Below are 22,242 nucleotides of genomic sequence, written 5' to 3'. Positions count from 1 at the left end.
AATGCATTCAAAACCGTAAAGTCCATAGAGAATGTCCAGAAAACACAAACAAACACAGAGGCTGTAGCAAGATGTGGGATTGAGATAGCCACAACACACCAGATAGTTTTGTTTTCATCCAGAATATCTGGACAAAATGTTGTAGTATCCTGGTGAAATTTAACCAAAAATCACCGTGCAAGTGGTTTTGGAGAAAAGCACAATCTTCCTGTTCGGCAAATGCAGCCAATGTCATGTTTACAGAAGGAAATATCATGTTTTCTCAGGTTTCTGAAGCTTTCTTCCTAGAAAACTCGAATGTGTGGCGTATTAGACTCCAGGTGGAACCAATTACCGTTTGCCAGCTGAAACCAAAAACTTACATGCTAAAATGCATTCAAAACCGTAAAGTCCGTAGAGAATGTCCAGAAAACACAAACACGGAGGCTGTAGCAAGATGTGGGATTGAGATAGCCACAACACACCAGATAGTTTTGTTTCATCCAGAGGATCTGGACAAATTGTTGTAGTATCTCGGTGATATTTAACCAAAAATCACCGTGAAAGTGGTTTTGGAGAAAAGCACAATCTTCCTGTTCGGCAAATGCATCCAATGTCATGTTTACAAATACAAATATCATGTTTTCTCAGGTTTCTGAAGCTTTCTTCCTAGAAAACTCGAATGTGTGGCGTATTAGACTCCAGGTGGAACCAATTAGCGTTTGCCAGCTGAAAACAAAAAGGGTCCTGCTAAAATGCATTCCAAACCATAAAGTCCATAGAGAATGTCCAGAAAACACAAACAAACACAGAGGCTGTAGCAAGATCTGGGATGGAGATAGACACAACACACCAGATAGTTTTGTTTTCATCCAGAGTATCAGGACAAATTATTGTGTATTGTGGGTGAAACTTTACCAAAAATCACCGTGAAAGTGGTTTTGGAGAAAAACTCATGCTTCCTGTATGGGAAATACAGCCAATGTCATGTTTACAGAAAGAAATATCATGTTTTCTCAGGTTTCTGAAGCTTTCTTCCTAGAAAACTCGAATGTGTGGCGTATTAGACTCCAGGTGGAACCAATTAGCGTTTGCCAGCAGAAAACAAAAACTTACATGCTAAAATGCATTCAAAAACGTAAAGTCCATAGAGAATGTCTAGAAAACACAAACAAACACAGAGGCTGTAGCAAGATGTGAGATTGAGATAGCCACAACACACCAGATAGTTTTGTTTTCATCCAGAGTATCTGGACAAATTGTTGTGTATTGTGGGTGAAACTTTACCAAATATCACCGTGAAAGTGGTTTTGGAGAAAAGCTCATGCTTCCTGTATGGGAAATACAGCCAATGTCATGTTTACAGAAGGAAATATCATGTTTTCTCAGGTTTCTGAAGCTTTCTTCCTAGAAAACTCGAATGTGTGGCGTGTTAGATTCCAGGTGGAACCAATTAGCGTTTGCCAGCAGAAAACAAAAACTTACATGCTAAAATGCATTCAAAACCGTAAAGTCCATAGAGAATGTCCAGAAAACACAAACAAACACAGAGGCTGTAGCAAGATGTGGGATTGAGATAGCCACAACACACCAGAGAGTTTTGTTTTCCTCCAGAGTATCTGGACAAAATGTTGTAGTATCCCGGTGATATTTAACCAAAAATCACCGTGAAAGTGGTTTTGGAGAAAAGCACAATCTTCCTGTTCGGCAAATGCAGCCAACGTCATGTTTACAGAAAGAAATATCATGTTTTCTCAGGTTTCTGAAGCTTTCTTCCTAGAAAACTCGAATGTGTGGCGTATTAGACTCCAGGTGGAACCAATTAGCATTTGCCAGCTGAAAACAAAAAGGGTCCTGCTAAAATGCATTCAAAACCGTAAAGTCCATAGAGAATATCCAGAAAAAACAAACAAGGAGGCTGTAGAAAGATGTGGGATTGAGATAGCCACAAAACAACAGATAGTTTTGCTTTCATCCACAGTATCTGGACAAAATGTTGAGGATTTCGGGTGAAATTTAACCAAAAATCACCGTGGAAGTGGTTTTGGAGAAAAGCTCATGCTTCCTGTATGGGAAATGCAGCCAATGTCATGTTTACAGAAAGAAATATCATGTTTTCTCAGGTTTCTGAAGCTTTCTTCCTAAAAAACTCGAATGTGTGGCGTATTAGACTCCAGGTGGAACCAATTAGTGTTTGCCAGCTGAGAACAAAAACTTACATGCTAAAATGCATTCAAAACCGTAAAGTCCATAGAGAATGTCCAGAAAACACACAGAGGCTGTAGCAAGATGTGGGATTGAGATAGCCACAACACACCAGATAGTTTTGTTTTCATCCAGAGTATCTGGACAAAATGTTGTAGTATCCCGGTGATATTTAACCAAAAATCAACGTGAAAGTGGTTTTGGAGAAAAGCACAATCTTCCTGTTCGGCAAATGCATCCAATGTCAGGTTTACAGAAAGAAATATCATGTTTTCTCAGGTTTCTGAAGCTTTCTTCCTAGAAAACTCGAATGTGTGGCGTATTAGACTCCAGGTGGAACCAATTAGCGTTTGCCAGCTGAGAACAAAAACTTACATGCTAAAATGCATTCAAAACCGTAAAGTCCATAGAGAATGTCCAGAAAACACAAACAAACACAAAGGCTGTAGCAAGATCTGGGATGGAGATAGACACAACACACCAGATAGTTTTGCTTTCATCCAGAGTATCTGGACAGAATGTTGTGGATTTCGGGTGAAATTTAACCAAAAAGCACCGTGAAAGTGGTTTTGGAGAAAAGCTCATGCTTCCTGCTCGGCAAATGCAGTCAATGTCATGTTTACAGAAAGAAATATCATGTTTTCTCAGGTTTCTGAAGCTTTCTTCCTAGAAAACTCGAATGTGTGGCGTATTAGACTCCAGGTGGAACCAATTAGCGTTTGCCAGCTGAAAACAAAAAGGGTCCTGCTAAAATGAATTCAAAACCATAAAGTCCATAGAGAATTTCCAGAAAACACAAACAAACACAGAGGCTGTAGCAAGATGTGGGATTGAGATAGCCACAACACACCAGATAGTTTTGTTTTCATCCAGAGTATCTGGACAAAATGTTGTAGTATCCCGGTGATATTTAAGCAAAAATCACCGTGAAAGTGGTTTTGGAGAAAAGCTCATGCTTCCTGTTCGGCAAATGCAGCCAAGGTCATGTTTACAGAAGGAAATATCATGTTTTCTCAGGTTTCTGAAGCTTTCTTCCTAGAAAACTCGAATGTGTGGCGTATTAGACTCCAGGTGGAACCAATTAGCGTTTGCCAGCTGAAAACAAAAACTTACATGCTAAAATGCATTCAAAACCGTAAAGTCCATAGAGAATGTCCAGAAAACACAAACAAACACAGAGGCTGTAGCAAGATCTGGGATGGAGATAGCCACAACACACCAGATAGTTTTGTTTTCATCCAGAGTATCTGGACAAAATGTTGTGGATTTCCGGTGAAACTTAACAAAAAATCACCATGAAAGTGGTTTTGGAGAAAAGCTCATGCTTCCTGTATGGCAAATGCATCCAATGTCATGTTTACAGAAAGAAATATCATGTTTTCTCAGGTTTCTGAAGCTTTCTTCCTAGAAAACTCGAATGTGTGGCGTATTAGACTCCAGGTGGAACCAATTAGCGTTTGCCAGCTGAAACCAAAAACTTACATGCTAAAATGCATTCAAAACCGTAAAGTCCATAGAGAATGTCCAGAAAACACAAACAAACACAGAGGGTGTAGCAAGATCTGGGATTGAGATAGCCACAACACACCAGAGAGTTTTGCTTTCATCCAGAGTATCTGGACAAAATGTTGTAGTATCCTGGTGAAATTTAACCAAAAATCACCGTGGAAGTGGTTTTGGAGAAAAGCGCAATCTTCCTGTTCGGCAAATGCATCCAATGTCATGTTTACAGAAAGAAATATCATGTTTTCTCAGGTTTCTGAAGCTTTCTTCCTAGAAAACTCGAATATGTGGCGTATTAGACTCCAGGTGGAACCAATTAGCGTTTGGCAGCTAAAAATAAAACCTTACATGCTACAATGCATTCAAAACCGTAAAGTCCATAGAGAATGTCCAGAAAACACAAACAAACACAGAGGGTGTAGCAAGATCTGGGATTGAGATAGCCACAACACACCAGAGAGTTTTGCTTTCATCCAGAGTATCTGGACAAAATGTTGTAGTATCCTGGTGAAATTTAACCAAAAATCACCGTGGAAGTGGTTTTGGAGAAAAGCGCAATCTTCCTGTTCGGCAAATGCATCCAATGTCATGTTTACAGAAAGAAATATCATGTTTTCTCAGGTTTCTGAAGCTTTCTTCCTAGAAAACTCGAATGTGTGGCGTATTAGACTCCAGGTGGAACCAATTAGCGTTTGCCAGCTGAAAACAAAAACTTACATGCTAAAATGCATTCAAAACCGTAAAGTCCATAGAGAATGTCCAGAAAACACAAACAAGCACAGAGGCTGTGGCAAGATGTGGGATTGCGATAGCCACAACACACCAGATAGTTTTGCTTTCATCCACAGTATCTGGACAAAATGTTGTGGATTTCGGGTGAAATTTAACCAAAAATGACGGTGAAAGTGGTTTTGGAGAAAAGCTCATGCTTCCTGTTCGGCAAATGCAGCCATGGTCATGTTTACAGAAGGAAATATCATGTTTTCTCAGGTTTCTGAAGCTTTCTTCCTAGAAAACTCGAATGTGTGGCGAATTACACTCCAGGTGGTACCAATTAGCGTTTGCCAGCTGAAAACAAAAACTTACATGCTAAAATGCATTCAAAACCGTAAAATCCATAGAGAATGTCCAGAAAACACAAACAAACACAGAGGCTGTAGCAATATCTGGGATGGAGATAGCCACAACACACCAGATAGTTTTGTTTTCATCCAGAGTATCAGGACAAATTGTTGTGTATTGTGGGTGAAACTTTACCAAATATCACCGTGAAAGTGGTTTTGGAGAAACGCTCATGCTTCCTGTATGGGAAATACAGCCAATGTCATGTTTACAGAAAGAAATATCATGTTTTCTCAGGTTTCTGAAGCTTTCTTCCTAGAAAACTCGAATGTGTGGCGTATTAGACTCCAGGTGGAACCAATTACCGTTTGCCAGCTGAAACCAAAAACTTACATGCTAAAATGCATTCAAAACCGTAAAGTCCATAGAGAATATCCAGAAAACACAAACACAGAGGCTGTAGCAAGATGTGGGATTGAGATAGCCACAACACACCAGATAGTTTTGTTTTCATCCAGAGTATCTGGAAAAAAATGTTGTAGTATCCTGGTGAAATTTAACCAAAAATCACCGTGGAAGTGGTTTTGGAGAAATGCACAATCTTCCTGTTCGGCAAATGCATCCAATGTCATGTTTACAGAAAGAAATATCATGTTTTCTCAGGTTTCTGAAGCTTTCTTCCTAGAAAACTCGAATGTGTGGCGTATTAGACTCCAGGTGGAACCAATTAGCGTTTGCCAGCAGAAAACAAAAACTTACATGCTAAAATGCATTCAAAACCGTAAAGTCCATAGAGAATGTCCAGAAAACACAAACAAGCACAGAGTCTGTGGCAAGATGTGGGATTGAGATAGCCACAACACACCAGATAGTTTTGCTTTCATGCAGAGTATCTGGACAAAATGTTGTGGATTTCGGGTGAAATTTAACCAAAAATCACGGTGAAAGTGGTTTTGCAGAAAAGCTCATGCTTCCTGTTCGGCAAATGCAGCCAAGGTCATGTTTACAGAAGGAAATATCATGTTTTCTCAGGTTTCTGAAGCTTTCTTCCTAGAAAACTCGAATGTGTGGCGAATTACACTCCAGGTGGAACCAATTAGCGTTTGCCAGCTGAAACCAAAAACTTACATGCTAAAATGCATTCAAAACCGTAAAGTCCATAGAGAATGTCCAGAAAACACAAACAAACACTGAGGCTGTAACAAGATGTGGGATTGAGATAGCCACAACACACCAGATAGTTTTGTTTTCATCCAGAGTATCTGGACAAAATGTTGTGGATTTCGGGTGAAACTTAACTAAAAATCACCGTGAAAGTGGTTTTGGAGAAAAGCTCATGCTTCCTGTATGGCAAATACAGCCAATGTCAGGTTTACAGAAAGAAATATCATGTTTTCTCAGGTTTCTGAAGCTTTCTTCCTAGAAAACTCGAATGTGTGGCGTATTAGACTCCAAGTGGAACCAATTAGCGTTTGCCAGCTGAAAACAAAAAGGGTCCTGCTAAAATGCATTCAAAACCGTAAAGTCCATAGAGAATATCCAGAAAACACAAACACAGAGGCTGTAGAAAGATGTGGGATTGAGATAGCCACAAAACAACAGATAGTTTTGCTTTCATCAAGAGTATCTGGACAAAATGTTGTGGATTTCGGGTGAAACTTAACCAAAAATCACCGTGGAAGTGGTTTTGGAGAAAAGCTCATGCTTCCTGCTCGGCAAATGCAGCCAATGTCATGTTTACAGAAAGAAATATCATGTTTTCTCAGGTTTCTGAAGCTTTCTTCCTAGAAAACTCGAATGTGTGGCGTATTAGACTCCAGGTGGAACCAATTAGCGTTTGCCAGCTGAAAACAAAAAGGGTCCTGCTAAAATGAATTCAAAACCATAAAGTCCATAGAGAATTTCCAGAAAACACAAACAAACACAGAGGCTGTAGCAAGATGTGGGATTGAGATAGCCACAACACACCAGATAGTTTTGTTTTCATCCAGAGTATCTGGACAAAATGTTGTAGTATCCCGGTGATATTTAAGCAAAAATCACCGTGAAAGTGGTTTTGGAGAAAAGCTCATGCTTCCTGTTCGGCAAATGCAGCCAAGGTCATGTTTACAGAAGGAAATATCATGTTTTCTCAGGTTTCTGAAGCTTTCTTCCTAGAAAACTCGAATGTGTGGCGTATTAGACTCCAGGTGGAACCAATTAGCGTTTGCCAGCTGAAACCAAAAACTTACATGCTAAAATGCATTCAAAACCGTAAAGTCCATAGAGAATGTCCAGAAAACACAAACAAACACAGAGGCTGTAGCAAGATCTGGGATGGAGATAGCCACAACACACCAGATAGTTTTGTTTTCATCCAGAGTATCTGGACAAAATGTTGTGGATTTCCGGTGAAACTTAACAAAAAATCACCGTGAAAGTGGTTTTGGAGAAAAGCTCATGCTTCCTGTATGGCAAATACAGCCAATGTCATGTTTACAGAAAGAAATATCATGTTTTCTCAGGTTTCTGAAGCTTTCTTCCTAGAAAACTCGAATGTGTGGCGTATTAGACTCCAGGTGGAACCAATTAGCGTTTGCAAGCTGAAAACAAAAACTTACATGCTAAAATGCATTCAAAACCGTAAAGTCCATAGAGAATGTCTAGAAAACAAACAAACACAGAGGCTGTAGCAAGATGTGGGATTGAGATAGCCACAACACACCAGATAGTTTTGCTTTCATCCACAGTATCTGGACAAAATGTTGTGGATTTCGGGTGAAATTTAACCAAAAATCACCGTGGAAGTGGTTTTGGAGAAAAGCTCATGCTTCCTGCTCGGCAAATGCATCCAATGTCATGTTTACAGAAAGAAATATTATGTTTTCTCAGGTTTCTGAAGCTTTCTTCCTAGAAAACTCGAATGTGTGGCGTATTAGACTCCAGGTGGAACCAATTAGCGTTTGCCAGCTGAAAACAAAAAGGGTCCTGCTAAAATGCATTCAAAACCGTAAGGTCCATAGAGAATATCCAGAAAACACAAACACAGAGGCTGTAGAAAGATGTGGGATTGAGATAGCCACAAAACAACAGATAGTTTTGCTTTCATCCAGAGTATCTGGACAAAATGTTGTGGATTTCCGGTGAAACTTAACGAAAAATCACCGTGGAAGTGGTTTTGGAGAAAAGCTCATGCTTCCTGCTCGGCAAATGCAGCCAATGTCATGTTTACAGAAAGAAATATCATGTTTTCTCAGGTTTCTGAAGCTTTCTTCCTAAAAAACTCGAATGTGTGGCGAATTACACTCCAGGTGGAACCAATTAGCGTTTGCCAGCTGAGAACAAAAACTTACATTTTAAAATGCATTCAAAACCGTAAAGTCCATAGAGAATGTCCAGAAAACACAAACAAACACAGAGGCTGTAGCAAGATGTGGGATTGAGATAGCCACAACACACCAGATTGTTTTGCTTTCATCCACAGTATCTGGACAAAATGTTGTGGATTTCGGGTGAAATTTAACCAAAAATCACCGTGGAAGTGGTTTTGGAGAAAAGCTCATGCTTCCTGTTCGGCAAATGCAGCCAACGTCATGTTTACAGAAGGAAATATCATGTTTTCTCAGGTTTCTGAAGCTTTCTTCCTAGAAAACTCGAATGTGTGGCGTATTAGACTCCAGGTGGAACCAATTAGCGTTTGCCAGCTGAAAACAAAAACTTACATGCTAAAATGCATTCAAAACCGTGAAGTCCATAGAGAATGTCCAGAAAACACAAACAAACACAGAGGCTGTAGCAAGATCTGGGATGGAGATAGCCACAACACACCAGATAGTTTTGTTTTCATCCAGAGTATCTGGACAAAATGTTGTGTATTGTGGGTGAAACTTTACCAAAAATCAACGTGAAAGTGGTTTTGGAGAAAAGCTCATGCTTCCTGTTCGGCAAATGCATCCAATGTCATGTTTACAGAAAGAAATATCATGTTTTCTCAGGTTTCTGAAGCTTTCTTCGTAGAAAACTCGAATGTGTGGCGTATTAGACTCCAGGTGGAACCAATTAGCGTTTGCCAGCTGAAAACAAAAACTTACATGCTAAAATGCATTCAAAACCGTAAAGTGCATAGAGAATATCCAGAAAACACAAACACAGAGGCTGTAGAAAGATGTGGGATTGAGATAGCCACAACACACCAGATAGTTTTGTTTTCATCCAGAGTATCTGGACAAAATGTTGTAGTATCCCGGTGATATTTAACCAAAAATCACGGTGAAAGTGGTTTTGGAGAAAAGCTCATGCTTCCTGTTCGGCAAATGCATCCAATGTCATGTTTACAGAAAGAAATATCATGTTTTCTCAGGTTTCTGAAGCTTTCTTCCTAGAAAACTCGAATGTGTGGCATATTAGACTCCAGGTGGAACCAATTAGCGTTTGCCAGCTGAAACCAAAAACTTACATGCTAAAATGCATTCAAAACCGTAAAGTCCATAGAGAATGTCCAGAAAACACAAACAAACACAGAGGCTGTAGCAAGATCTGGGATGGAGATAGCCACAACACACCAGATAGTTTTGCTTTCATCCAGAGTATCTGGACAAAATATTGTGGATTTCGGGTGAAACTTAACTAAAAATCACCGTGAAAGTGGTTTTGGAGAAACGCTCATGCTTCCTGTATGGCAAATACAGCCAATGTCATGTTTACAGAAAGAAATATCATGGTTTCTCAGGTTTCTGAAGCTTTCTTCCTAGAAAACTCAAATGTGTGGCGTATTAGACTCCAGGTGGAACCAATTAGCGTTTGCCAGCTGAGAACAAAAAGGGTCCTGCTAAAATGCATTCAAAACCGTAAAGTCCATAGAGAATGTCTAGAAAACACAAACAAACACAGAGGCTGTAGCAAGATGTGGGATTGAGATAGCCACAACACACCAGATAGTTTTGTTTTCATCCAGGAGTATCTGGACAAATTGTTGTAGTTTTGAAGTGAAATTTAACCAAAAAATCACCGTGAAAGTGGTTTTGGACAAAAGCACAATCTTCGTGTTCGGCAAATGCATCCAATGTCATGTTTACAAATACAAATATCATGTTTTCTCAGGTTTCTGAAGCTTTCTTCCTAGAAAACTCGAATGTGTGGCATATTAGACTCCAGGTGGAACCAATTAGCGTTTGCCAGCTGAAAACAAAAACTTACATGCTAAAATGCATTCAAAACCGTAAAGTCCATAGAGAATGTCCAGAAAACACAAATAAGCACAGAGGCTGTGGCAAGATGTGGGATTGAGATAGCCACAACACACCAGAGAGTTTTGTTTTCATCCAGAGTATCTGGACAAAATGTTGTGGATTTCGGGTGAAATTTAACCAAAAATCACCGTGAAAGTGGTTTTGGAGAAAAGCTTATGCTTCCTGTTCGGCAAATGCATCCAATGTCATGTTTACAAATACAAATATCATGTTTTCTCAGGTTTCTGAAGCTTTCTTCCTAGAAAAATCGGATGTGTGGCGTATTACACTCCAGGTGGAACCAATTAGCGTTTGCCAGCAGAAAACAAAAAGGGTCCTGCTAAAATGCATTCCAAACCTTAAAGTCCATAGAGAATGTCCAGAAAACACAAAAAAACACAGAGGCTGTAGCAAGATGTGGGATTGAGATAGCCACAACACACCAGATAGTTTTGCTTTCATCCAGAGTATCTGCACAAAATGTTGTGGATTTCGGGTGAAACTTAACCAAAAATCACCGTGAAAGTGGTTTTGGAGAAAAGCTCATGCTACCTGTTCGGCAAATGCAGCCAATGTCATGTTTACAGAAAGAAATATCATGTTTTCTCAGGTTTCTGAAGCTTTCTTCCTAGAAAACTCGAATGTGTGGCGTATTAGACTCCAGGTGGAACCAATTAGCGTTTGCCAGCTGAAAACAAAAAGGGTCCTGCTAAAATGCATTCAAAACCGTAAAGTCCATAGAGAATGTCCAGAAAACACAAACAAACACAGAGGCTGTAGCAAGATGTGGGATTGAGATACCCACAACACACCAGATAGTTTTGTTTTCATCCAGAGTATCTGGACAAAATGTTGTAGTATCCCGGTGATATTTAACCAAAAATCACCGTGAAAGTGGTTTTGGAGAAAAGCTCATGCTTCCTGTTCGGGAAATGCATCCAATGTCATGTTTACAGAAAGAAATATCATGTTTTCTCAGGTCTCTGAAGCTTTCTTCCTAGAAAACTCGAATGTGTGGCATATTAGACTCCAGGTGGAACCAATTAGCGTTTGCCAGCTGAAACCAAAAACTTACATGCTAAAATGCATTCAAAACCGTAAAGTCCATAGAGAATGTCCAGAAAACACAAACAAACACAGAGGCTGTAGCAAGATCTGGGATGGAGATAGCCACAACACACCAGATAGTTTTGCTTTCATCCAGAGTATCTGGACAAAATGTTGTAGTATCCTGGTGAAATTTAACCAAAAATCACCGTGGAAGTGGTTTTGGAGAAAAGCACAATCTTCCTGTTCGGCAAATGCATCCAATGTCATGTTTACAGAAAGAAATATCATGTTTTCTCAGGTTTCTGAAGCTTTCTTCCTAGAAAAATCGGATGTGTGGCGTATTAGACTCCAGGTGGAACCAAATAGCGTTTGCAAGCTGAAAGCAAAAAGGGTCCTGCTAAAATGAATTCAAAACCGTAAAGTCCATAGAGAATGTCTAGAAAACACAAACAAACACAGAGGCTGTAGCAAGATGTGGGATTGAGATAGCCACAACACACCAGATAGTTTTGCTTTCATGCAGAGTATCTGGACAAAATGTTGTGGATTTCGGGCGAAACTTAACCAAAAATCACCGTGGAAGTGGTTTTGGAGAAAAGCTCATGCTTCCTGCTCGGCAAATGCAGCCAATGTCATGTTTACAGAAAGAAATATCATGTTTTCTCAGGTTTCTGAAGCTTTCTTCCTAGAAAACTCGAATGTGTGGAGGATTTGACTCCAGGTGGAACCAATTAGCATTTGCCAGCTGAAACCAAAAACTTACATGCTAAAATGCATTCAAAACCGTAAAGTCCATAGAGAATGTCCAGAAAACACAAACAAGCACAGAGGCTGTAGCAAGATGTGGGATTGAGATAGCCACAACACACCAGATAGTTTTGTTTTCGTCCAGAGTATCTGGACAAAATGTTGTGGATTTCGGGTGAAACTTAACTAAATATCACCGTGAAAGTGGTTTTGGAGAAAATCTCATGCTTCCAGTATGGCAAATGCAGCCAATGTCAGGTTTACAGAAAGAAATATCATGTTTGCTCAGGTTTCTGAAGCTTTCTTCCTAGAAAACTCGAATGTGTGGCGTATTAGACTCCAGGTGGAACCAATTAGCGTTTGCCAGCTGAAAACAAAAACTTACATGCTAAAATGCATTCAAAACCGTAAAGTCCATAGAGAATATCCAGAAAACACAAACAAACACAGAGGCTGTAGCAAGATGTGGGATTGAGATAGCCACAAAACAACAGATAGTTTTGTTTTCATCCAGAGTATCTGGACAAAATGTTGTGGATTTCGGGTGAAACTTAACCAAAAATCACCGTGGAAGTGGTTTTGGAGAAAAGCTCATGCTTCCTGCTCGGCAAATGCAGCCAATGTCATGTTTACAGAAAGAAATATCATGTTTTCTCAGGTCTCTGAAGCTTTCTTCCTAGAAAATTCGAATGTGTGGCGTATTAGACTCCAGGTGGAACCAATTAGCGTTTGCCAGCTGAGAACAAAAACTTACATGCTAAAATGCATTCAAAACCGTAAAGTCCATAGAGAATGTCCAGAAAACACAAACACAGAGGCTGTAGCAACATCTGGGATTGAGATAGCTGAAAACAACCAGATATCTTTGTTTTCATCCAGGAGTATCTGGACAAATTGTTGTAGTTTTGAAGTAATATTTAACCAAAAAATCACCGTGAAAGTGGTTTTGGAGAAAAGCACAATCTTCCTGCTTGGCTATTGCATCCAATGTCATGTTTACAGAAAGAAATATCATGTTTTCTCAGGTTTCTGAAGCTTTCTTCCTAGAAAACTCGAATGTGTGGAGGATTTGATTCCAGGTGGAACCAGTTAGCATTTGGCAGCTAAAAACAAAAAATTACATGCTAAAATGCATTCAAAACCGTAAAGTCCATAGAGAATGTCCAGAAAACACAAACACACACAGAAGCTGTAGCAAAATCTGGGATGGAGATAGCCACAACACACCAGATAGTTTTGTTTTCATCCAGGAGTATCTGGACAAAATGTTGAGGATTTCAGGTGAAATTTAACCAAAAATCACCGTGAAAGTGGTTTTGGAGAAATGCACAATCTTCCTGTTCGGCAAATGCATCCAATGTCATGTTTACAGAAAGAAATATCATGTTTTCTCAGGTTTCTGAAGCTTTCTTCCCAGAAAACTCGAATGTGTGGAGTATTTGACTCCAGGTGGAACCAATTAGCGTTTGGCAGCTAAAAACAAATCTTACATGCTAAAATGCATTCAAAATTTTCAACTCTATAGAGAATGTCCAGAAAACACAAACAAACACAGAGGCTGTAGCAAGATCTGGGATTGAGGTAGCCACAACACACCAGATATCTTTGTTTTCATCCAGGAGTATCTAGACAATTTGTTGTAGTTTTGAAGTGAAATTTAACCAAAAATCACCGTGAAAGTGGTTTTGGAGAAATGCACAATCTTCCTGTTCAGCAAATACATCCAATGTCATGTTTACAGAAAGAAATATCATGTTTTCTCAGGTTTCTGAAGCTTTCTTCCTAGAAAACTCGAATGTGTGGCGTATTAGACTCCAGATGGAACCAATTAGCGTTTGGCAGCTAAAAACAAAACCTTACATGCTAAAATGCATTCAAAACCTTAAAGTCCATAGAGAATGTCCAGAAAACAGAAACACACACAGAGGCTGTAGCAAGATCTGGGGTTGAGATAGCCACAACACACCAGATCGTTTTGTGTTCATCCAGGAGTATCTGGACAAATTGTTGTGGATTTCGGGTGAAATTTAACCAAAAATCACCGTGAAAGTGGTTTTGGAGAAAAGCACAATCTTCCAGTTCAGCAAATGCATCCAATGTCATGTTTACAGAAAGAAATATCATGTTTTCTCAGGTTTCTGAAGCTTTCTTCCTAGAAAACTCGAATGTGTGGAGGATTTGACTCCAGGTGGAACCAATTAGCATTTGGCAGCTAAAAACAAAACCTTCCATGCTAAAATGCATTCAAAACCGTAAAGTCCATAGAGAATGTCCAGAAAACACAAACAAACACAGAGGCTGTAGCAAGATCTGGGATTGAGGTAGCCACAACACACCAGATATCTTTGTTTTCATCCAGGAGTATCTAGACAATTTGTTGTAGTTTTGAAGTGAAATTTAACCAAAAATCACCGTGAAAGTGGTATTGGAGAAATGCACAATCTTCCTGTTCAGCAAATGCATCCAATGTCATGTTTACAGAAAGAAATATCATGTTTTCTCAGGTTTCTGAAGCTTTCTTCCTAGAAAACTCGAATGTGTGGCGTATTAGACTCCAGGTGGAACCAATTAGCGTTTGCCAGCAGAAAACAAAACCTTACATGCTAAAATGCATTCAAAACCGTAAAGTCCATAGAGAATGTCCAGAAAACACAAACACCCACAGAGGCTGTAGCAAGATGTGGGATTGAGATAGCCACAACACACCAGATAGTTTTGTTTTCATCCAGGAGTATCTGGACAAATTGTTGAGGATTTCAGGTGAAATTTAACCAAAAATCACCGTGAAAGTGGTTTTGGAGAAAAGCACAATCTTCCTGTTTGGCAAATGCCTCCAATGTCATGTTTACAAATACAAATATCATGTTTTCTCAGGTTTCTGAAGCTTTATTCCTAGAAAACTCGAATGTGTGGAGTATTTGTCTCCAGGAGGAACCAATTAGCGTTTCACAGCTAAAAACAAAAACTTACATGCTAAAATGCATTCAAAACCTTAAAGTCCATAGAGAATGTCCAGAAAACACAAACAAACACAGAGGCTGTAGCAAGATCTGGGATTGAGATAGCTAAAAACAACCAGATATCTTTGTTTTCATCCAGGAGTATCTGGACAAATTGTTGTAGTTTTGATGTCAAATTTAACCAAAAAATCACCGTGAATGTGGTTTTGGAGAAAAGCACAATCTTCCTGTTTGGCTAGTGCATCCAATGTCATGTTTACAGAAAGAAATATCATGTTTTCTCAGGTTTCTGAAGCTTTCTTCCTAGAAAACTCGAATGTGTGTAGGATTTGACTCCAGGTGGAACCAGTTAGCGTTTGGCAGCTAAAAACAAAAAATTACATGCTAAAATGCATTCAAAATTTTCAAGTTTATAGAGAATGTCCAGAAAACACAAACAAACACAGAGGCTGTAGCAAGATCTGAGATTGAGATAGCCACAACACACCAGATATCTTTGTTTTCATCCAGGAGTATCTAGACAATTTGTTGTAGTTTTGAAGTGAAATTTAACCAAAAATCACCGTGAAAGTGGTTTTGGAGAAATGCACAATCTTCCTGTTCAGCAAATGCATCCAATGTGATGTTTACAGAAAGAAATATCATGTTTTCTCAGGTTTCTGAAGCTTTCTTCCTAGAAAACTCGAATGTGTGGAGTATTTGACTCCAGATGGAACCAATTAGCGTTTGGCAGCTAAAAACAAAAACTTACATGCTAAAATGCATTCAAAACCGTAAAGTCCATAGAGAATGTCCAGAAAACACAAACACACACAGAGGCTGTAGCAAGATCTGGGATTGAGATAGCCACAACACACCAGATAGTTTTCTTTTCATCCAGGAATATCTGGACAAATTGTTGTAGTTTTGAAGTAAAATTTAATCAAAAACTCACCGTGAAAGTGGTTTTGGAGAAAAGCACAATCTTCCTGTTTGGCAAATGCATCCAATGTCATGTTTACAAATACAAATATCATGTTTTCTGAGGTTTCTGAAGCTTTATTCCTAGAAAACTCGAATGTGTGGAGTGTTTGACTCCAGGAGGAACCAATTAGCTTTTCATAGCTAAAAACAAAAACTTACATGCTAAAATGCATTCAAAACTTTCAAGTCCATAGAGAATGTCCAGAAAACACAAACACACACAGAGGCTGTAGCAAGATCTGGGATTGAGATAGCTAAAAACAACCAGATATCTTTGTTTGCATCCAGGAGTATCTGGACAAATTGTTGTAGTTTTCAAGTGAAATTTAACCAAAAAATCACCGTGAAAGTGGTTTTGGAGAAAAGCACAATCTTCCTCTTTCGCTAGTGCATCCAATGTCATGTTTACAGAAAGAAATATCGTGTTTTCTCTGGTTTCTGAAGCTTTCTTCCTAGAAAACTCGAATGTGTGGAGGATTTGACTCCAGGTGGAACCAGTTAGCGTTTGGCAGCTAAAAACAAAAAATTACATGCTAAAATGCATTCAAAACCGTAAAGTCCATAGAGAATGTCCAGAAAACACAAACACACACAGAGGCTGTAGCAAGATCTGGGATTGAGATAGCCACAACACACCAGATAGTTTTGTTTTCATCCAGGATTATCTGGACAAATTGTTGAGGATTTCAGGTGAAATTTAACCAAAAATCACCGTGAAAGTGGTTTTGGAGAAAAGCACAATCTTCCTGTTCGACAAATGCATCCAATGTCATGTTTACAGAAAGAAATATCATGTTTTCTCAGGTTTCTGGAGCTTTCTTCCCAGAAAACTCGAATGTGTGGAGTATTTGACTCCAGATGGAACCAATTAGCGTTTGGCAGCTAAAAACAAAAACTTACATGCTAAAATGCATTCAAAACCGTAAAGTCCATAGAGAATGTCCAGAAAACACAAACACACACAGAGGCTTCAGCAAGATCTATGATAGAGATAGCTAAAAATCACCAGATATCTTTGTTTTCGTCCTTTAGTATCTAGACAAAATGTTGTAGTTTTGAAGTGAAATTTAATCAAAAATCACCTTGAAAGTGGTTTTGGAGAAAAGCACAATCTTCCTGTTCAGCAAATGAATCGAATGTCATGTTTACAGAAAGAAATATCATGTTTTCTCAGGTTTCTGAAGCTTTCTTCCTAGAAAACTCGAATGTGTGGAGGATTAGACACCAGGTGGAACCAGTTAGCGTTTGGCAGCTAAAAACAAAAAATTACATGCTAAAATGCATTCAAAACCTTAAAGTCCATAGAGAATTCCAGAAAACACAAACACACAAAGAGGCTGTAGCAAGATCTGGGATTGAGATAGCCACAACACACCAGAGAGTTTTGTTTTCATCCAGGAGTATCTGCACAAATTGTTGTGGGTTTTGGGTGAAATTTAAACAAAAATCACCGTGAAAGTGGTTTTGAAGAAAAGCACAATCTTCCTGTTCGGCAAATGCATCCAATGTCATGTTTACAGAAAGAAATATCATGTTTTCTCAGGTTTCTGGAGCTTTCTTCCTAGAAAACTCGAATATGTGGAGGATTTCACTCCAGGTGGAACCAACTAGCGTTTGCTAGCTAAAAACAATAGCTTACATGCTAAAATGCATTCAAAACCTTAAAGTCCATAGAGAATGTCCAGAAAACACAAACACACACAGAGGCTGTAGCAAGATCTGGGATTGAGATAGCTAAAAATCACCAGATATCTTTGTTTTCATGCAGGTGTATCTAGACAAATTGTTGTAGTTTTGAAGTGAAATTTAACCAAAAAATCACCGTGAAAGTGGTTTTGGAGAAAAGCACAATCTTCCTGTTCGGCAAATGCATCCAATGTCATGTTTACAAATACAAATATGATGTTTTCTCAGGTTTCTGAAGCTTTCTGCCTAGAAAACTCGAATGTGTGGAGGATTTGACTCCAGGTGGAATCAATTAGCGTTTGGCATCTAAAAACAAAAACTTACATGCTAAAATGCATTCAAAACCGTAAAGTCCATAGAGAATGTCCAGAAAACACAAACACACACAGAGGCTTCAGCAAGATCTATGATAGAGATAGCTAAAAATCACCAGATATCTTTGTTTTCGTCCTTTAGTATCTAGACAAAATGTTGTAGTTTTGAAGTGAAATTTAATCAAAAATCACCTTGAAAGTGGTTTTGGAGAAAAGCACAATCTTCCTGTTCAGCAAATGAATCGAATGTCATGTTTACAGAAAGAAATATCATGTTTTCTCAGGTTTCTGAAGCTTTCTTCCTAGAAAACTCGAATGTGTGGAGGATTAGACACCAGGTGGAACCAGTTAGCGTTTGGCAGCTAAAAACAAAAAATTACAGGCTAAAATGCATTCAAAACCTTAAAGTCCATAGAGAATGTCCAGAAAACACAAACACACAAAGAGGCTGTAGCAAGATCTGGGATTGAGATAGCCACAACACACCAGAGAGTTTTGTTTTCATCCAGGATTATCTGGACAAATTGTTGTGGATTTTGGGTGAAATTTAAACAAAAATCACGGTGAACGTGGTTTTGAAGAAAAGCACAATCTTCCTGTTCGGCAAATGCATCCAATGTCATGTTTACAGAAAGAAATATCATGTTTTCTCAGGTTTCTGGAGCTTTCTTCCTAGAAAACTCGAACGTGTGGAGGATTTGACTCCAGGTGGAACCAATTAGCATTTGCCAGCAGAAAACAAAAAAAAAAGAGTCCTACTAAAATGCATTCAAAACCGTAAATTCCATAGAGAATGTCCAGAAAACACAAACACACACAGAGGCTGTAGCAAGATCTGGGATTGAGATAGCCACAACACACCAGATAGTTTTGTTTTCATCCAGGAGTATCTAGACAAATTGTTGTGGATTTCAGGTGAAATTAAATGAAAAATCACCGTGAAAGTGGTTTTGGAGAAAAGCACAATCTTCCCGTTCGGCAAATGCATCCATTGTCATGTTTACAGAAAGAAATATCATGTTTTCTCAGGTTTCTGGAGCTTTCTTCCTAGAAAACTCGAATGTGTGGAGGATTTCACTCCAGGTGGAACCAACTAGCGTTTGGCAGCTGAAAGCAAAAACTTACATGCTAAAATGCATTCAAAACCTTAAAGTCCGTAGAGAATGTCCAGAAAACACAAACACACACAGAGGCTGTAGCAAGATCTGGGGTTGAGATAGCCACAACACACCAGATCATTTTGTTTTCATCCAGGAGTATCTGGACAAATTGTTGTAGTTTTGAACTAAAATTTAACCAAAAATCACCGTGGAAGTGGTTTTGGAGAAAAGCACAATCTTCCTGTTCGGCAAATGCATCCAATGTCATGTTTACAGAAAGAAATATCATGTTTTCTCAGGTTTCTGAATTTTTCTCCCTAGAAAACTCCAATGAGTAGAGGATTTGACTCCAGGTGAAACCAATTAGCGTTTGCCAGCAGAAAACAAAAAGGGTCCTGCTAAAATGCATTCAAAACTGTAAAGTCCATAGAGAATGTCCAGAAAACACAAACACACACAGAGGCTGTAGCAAGATCTCGGATTGAGATAGCCACAACACACCAGATAGTCTTGTTTTCATCCAGGAGTATCTGGACAAATTGTGGAGGATTTCAGGTGAAATTTAACCAAAAATCACCGTGAAAGTGGTTTTGGAGAAATGCACAATCTTCCTGTTCGGCAAATGCATCCAATGTCATGTTTACAGAAAGAAATATCATGTTTTCTCAGGTTTCTGGAGCTTTCTTCCCAGAAAACTCGAATGTGTGGATGATTTGACTCCAGGTGGAACCAATTAGCGTTTGGCAGCTAAAAACAAAAACTTACATGCTAAAATGCATTCAAAACTTTCATGTCTATAGAGAATGTCCAGAAAACACAAACACACAAAGAGGCTGTAGCAAGATCTGGGATTGAGGTAGCCACAACACACCAGATATCTTTGTTTTCATCCAGGAGTATCTAGACAAATTGTTGTGGATTTCGGGTGAATTTAACCAAAAATCACCGTGAAAGTGGTTTTGGAGAAAAGCACAATCTTCCACTTGAGCAAATGCATCCAATGTCATCTTTACAGAAAGAAATATCATGTTTTCTCAGGTTTCTGGAGCTTTCTTCCTAGAAAACTCGAATGTGTGGAGGATTTGACTCCAGGAGGAACCAGTTAGCGTTTGCCAGCACAAAACAAAAAAAAAGAGTCCTGATAAAATGCATTCAAAACCTTAAAGTCCATAGAGAATGTCCAGAAAACACAAACACACACAGAGGTCTAGCAAGATCTGAGATTGAGATAGCCACAACACACCAGATAGTTTTGTTTTCATCCAGGAGTATCTGGACAAATTGTTGTAGATTTGAAGTGAAATTTAACCAAAAATCACCGTGAAAGTGGTTTTAGGGAAAGCACAATCTTCCTGTTTAGCAAATGCATCCAATGTCATGTTTACAAATAAAAATGTCATGTTTTCTCAGGTTTCTGAAGCTTTCTTCCTTGAAAACTCGAATGTGTGGCGGAATTCACTCCAGGTGGAACCAACTAGCGTTTGGCAGCTGAAAGCAAAAACTTACATGCTAAAATGCATTCAAAACCGTAAAGTCCATAGAGAATGTCCAGAAAACACAAACACACACAGAGGCTGTAGCAAGATCTGGGATTGAGATAGCCACAACACACCAGATAGTTTTGTGTTCATCCAGGAGTATCTGTACAAATTGTTGTGGATTTCGGGTGAAATTTAACCAAAAATCACCGTGAAAGTGGTTTTGGAGAAAAGCACAATCTTCCTGTTTGGCAAATGCATCCAATCTCATGTTTACAGAAAGAAATATCATGTTTTCTCAGGTTTCTGAAGCTTTCTTCCTAGAAAACTCGAATGTGTGGAGTATTTGACTCCAGATGGAACCAATTAGCGTTTGGCAGCTAAAAACAAAAACTTACATGCTAAAATGCATTCAAAACTTTCAAGTCCATAGAGAATGTCCAGAAAACACAAACACACACAGAGGCTGTAGCAAGATCTGGGATTGAGATAGCTAAAAACAACCAGATATCTTTGTTTTCCTCCAGGAGTATCTGGACAAATTGTTGTAGTTTTGATGTCAAATTTAACCAAAAATCACCGTGAATGTGGTTTTGGAGAAAAGCACAATCTTCCTGTTTGGCTAGTGCATCCAATGTCATGTTTACAGAAAGAAATATCATGTTTTCTCAGGTTTCTGAAGCTTTCTTCCTAGAAAACTCGAATGTGTGGAGGATTTGACTCCAGGTGGAACCAACTAGCGTTTGGCAGCTAAAAACAAAAAATTACATGCTAAAATGCATTCAAAACCGTAAAGTCCATAGAGAATGTCCAGAAAACACAAACACACACAGAGGCTGTAGCAAGATCTGGGATTGAGATAGCCACAACACACCAGATAGTTTTGTTTTCATCCAGGAGTATCTGGACAAATTGTGGAGGATTTCAGGTGAAATTTAACCAAAAATCACCGTGAAAGTGGTTTTGGAGAAATGCACAATCTTCCTGTTCGGCAAATGCATCCAATGTCATGTTTACAAATACAAATATCATGTTTTCTCAGGTTTCTGAAGCTTTCTTCCTAGAAAACTCGAATGTGTGGAGTATTTGACTCCAGGAGGAACCAGTTAGCGTTTCACAGCTAAAAACAAAAACTTACATGCTAAAATGCATTCAAAACTTTCAAGTCCATAGAGAATGTCCAGAAAACACAAACACACACAGAGGCTGTAGCAAGATCTGGGATTGAGATAGCCACAACACACCAGATAGTTTTGATTTCATCCAGGAGTATCTGGACAAAATGTTGTATTATCCGGGTGAAATTTAACAAAAAAATCACCGTGAAAGTGGTTTTGGAGAAAAGCACAATCTTCCTGTTCGTCAAATGCATCCAATGTCATGTTTACAGAAAGAAATATCATGTTTTCTCAGGTTTCTGAAGCTTTCTTCCTAGAAAACTCGAATGTGTGTAGGATTTGACTCCAGGTGGAAACAATTAGCGTTTGCCAGCAGAAAACAAAAACTTACATGCTACAATGCATTCAAAACCTTAAAGTCCGTAGAGAATGTCCAGAAAACACAAACACACACAGAGGCTATAGCAAGATCTGGGATTGAGATAGCCACAACACACCAGATAGTTTTGTTTTCATCCAGAGTATCTGGACAAAATGTTGTATTATCCGGGTGAAATTTAACAAAAAAATCACCGTGAAAGTGGTTTTGGAGAAAAGCACAATCTTCCTTTTCGGCAAATGCATCCAATGTCATGTTTATAGAAAGAAATATCATGTTTTCTCAGGTTTCTGAAGCTTTCTTCCTAGAAAAATCCAATGTGTGGAGGATTTGACTCCAGGTGGAACCAATTAGCGTTTCCCAGCAGAAAACCAAAAGGGTCCTGCTAAAATGCATTCAAAACCGTAAAGTCCATAGAGAATGTCCAGAAAACACAAACACACACAGAGGCTATAGCAAGATCTGGGATTGAGATAGCCACAACACACCAG

This window comes from Oryctolagus cuniculus, chromosome 21 (assembly GCF_051225735.1).
Source record: "Oryctolagus cuniculus isolate XC-2025 breed Fujian yellow rabbit chromosome 21, ASM5122573v1, whole genome shotgun sequence".
Taxonomy (NCBI): Eukaryota; Metazoa; Chordata; class Mammalia; order Lagomorpha; family Leporidae; genus Oryctolagus; species Oryctolagus cuniculus.
The sequence above is the reverse complement of the archived record's forward strand: the minus strand, read 5'-3'. Positions refer to the sequence as shown.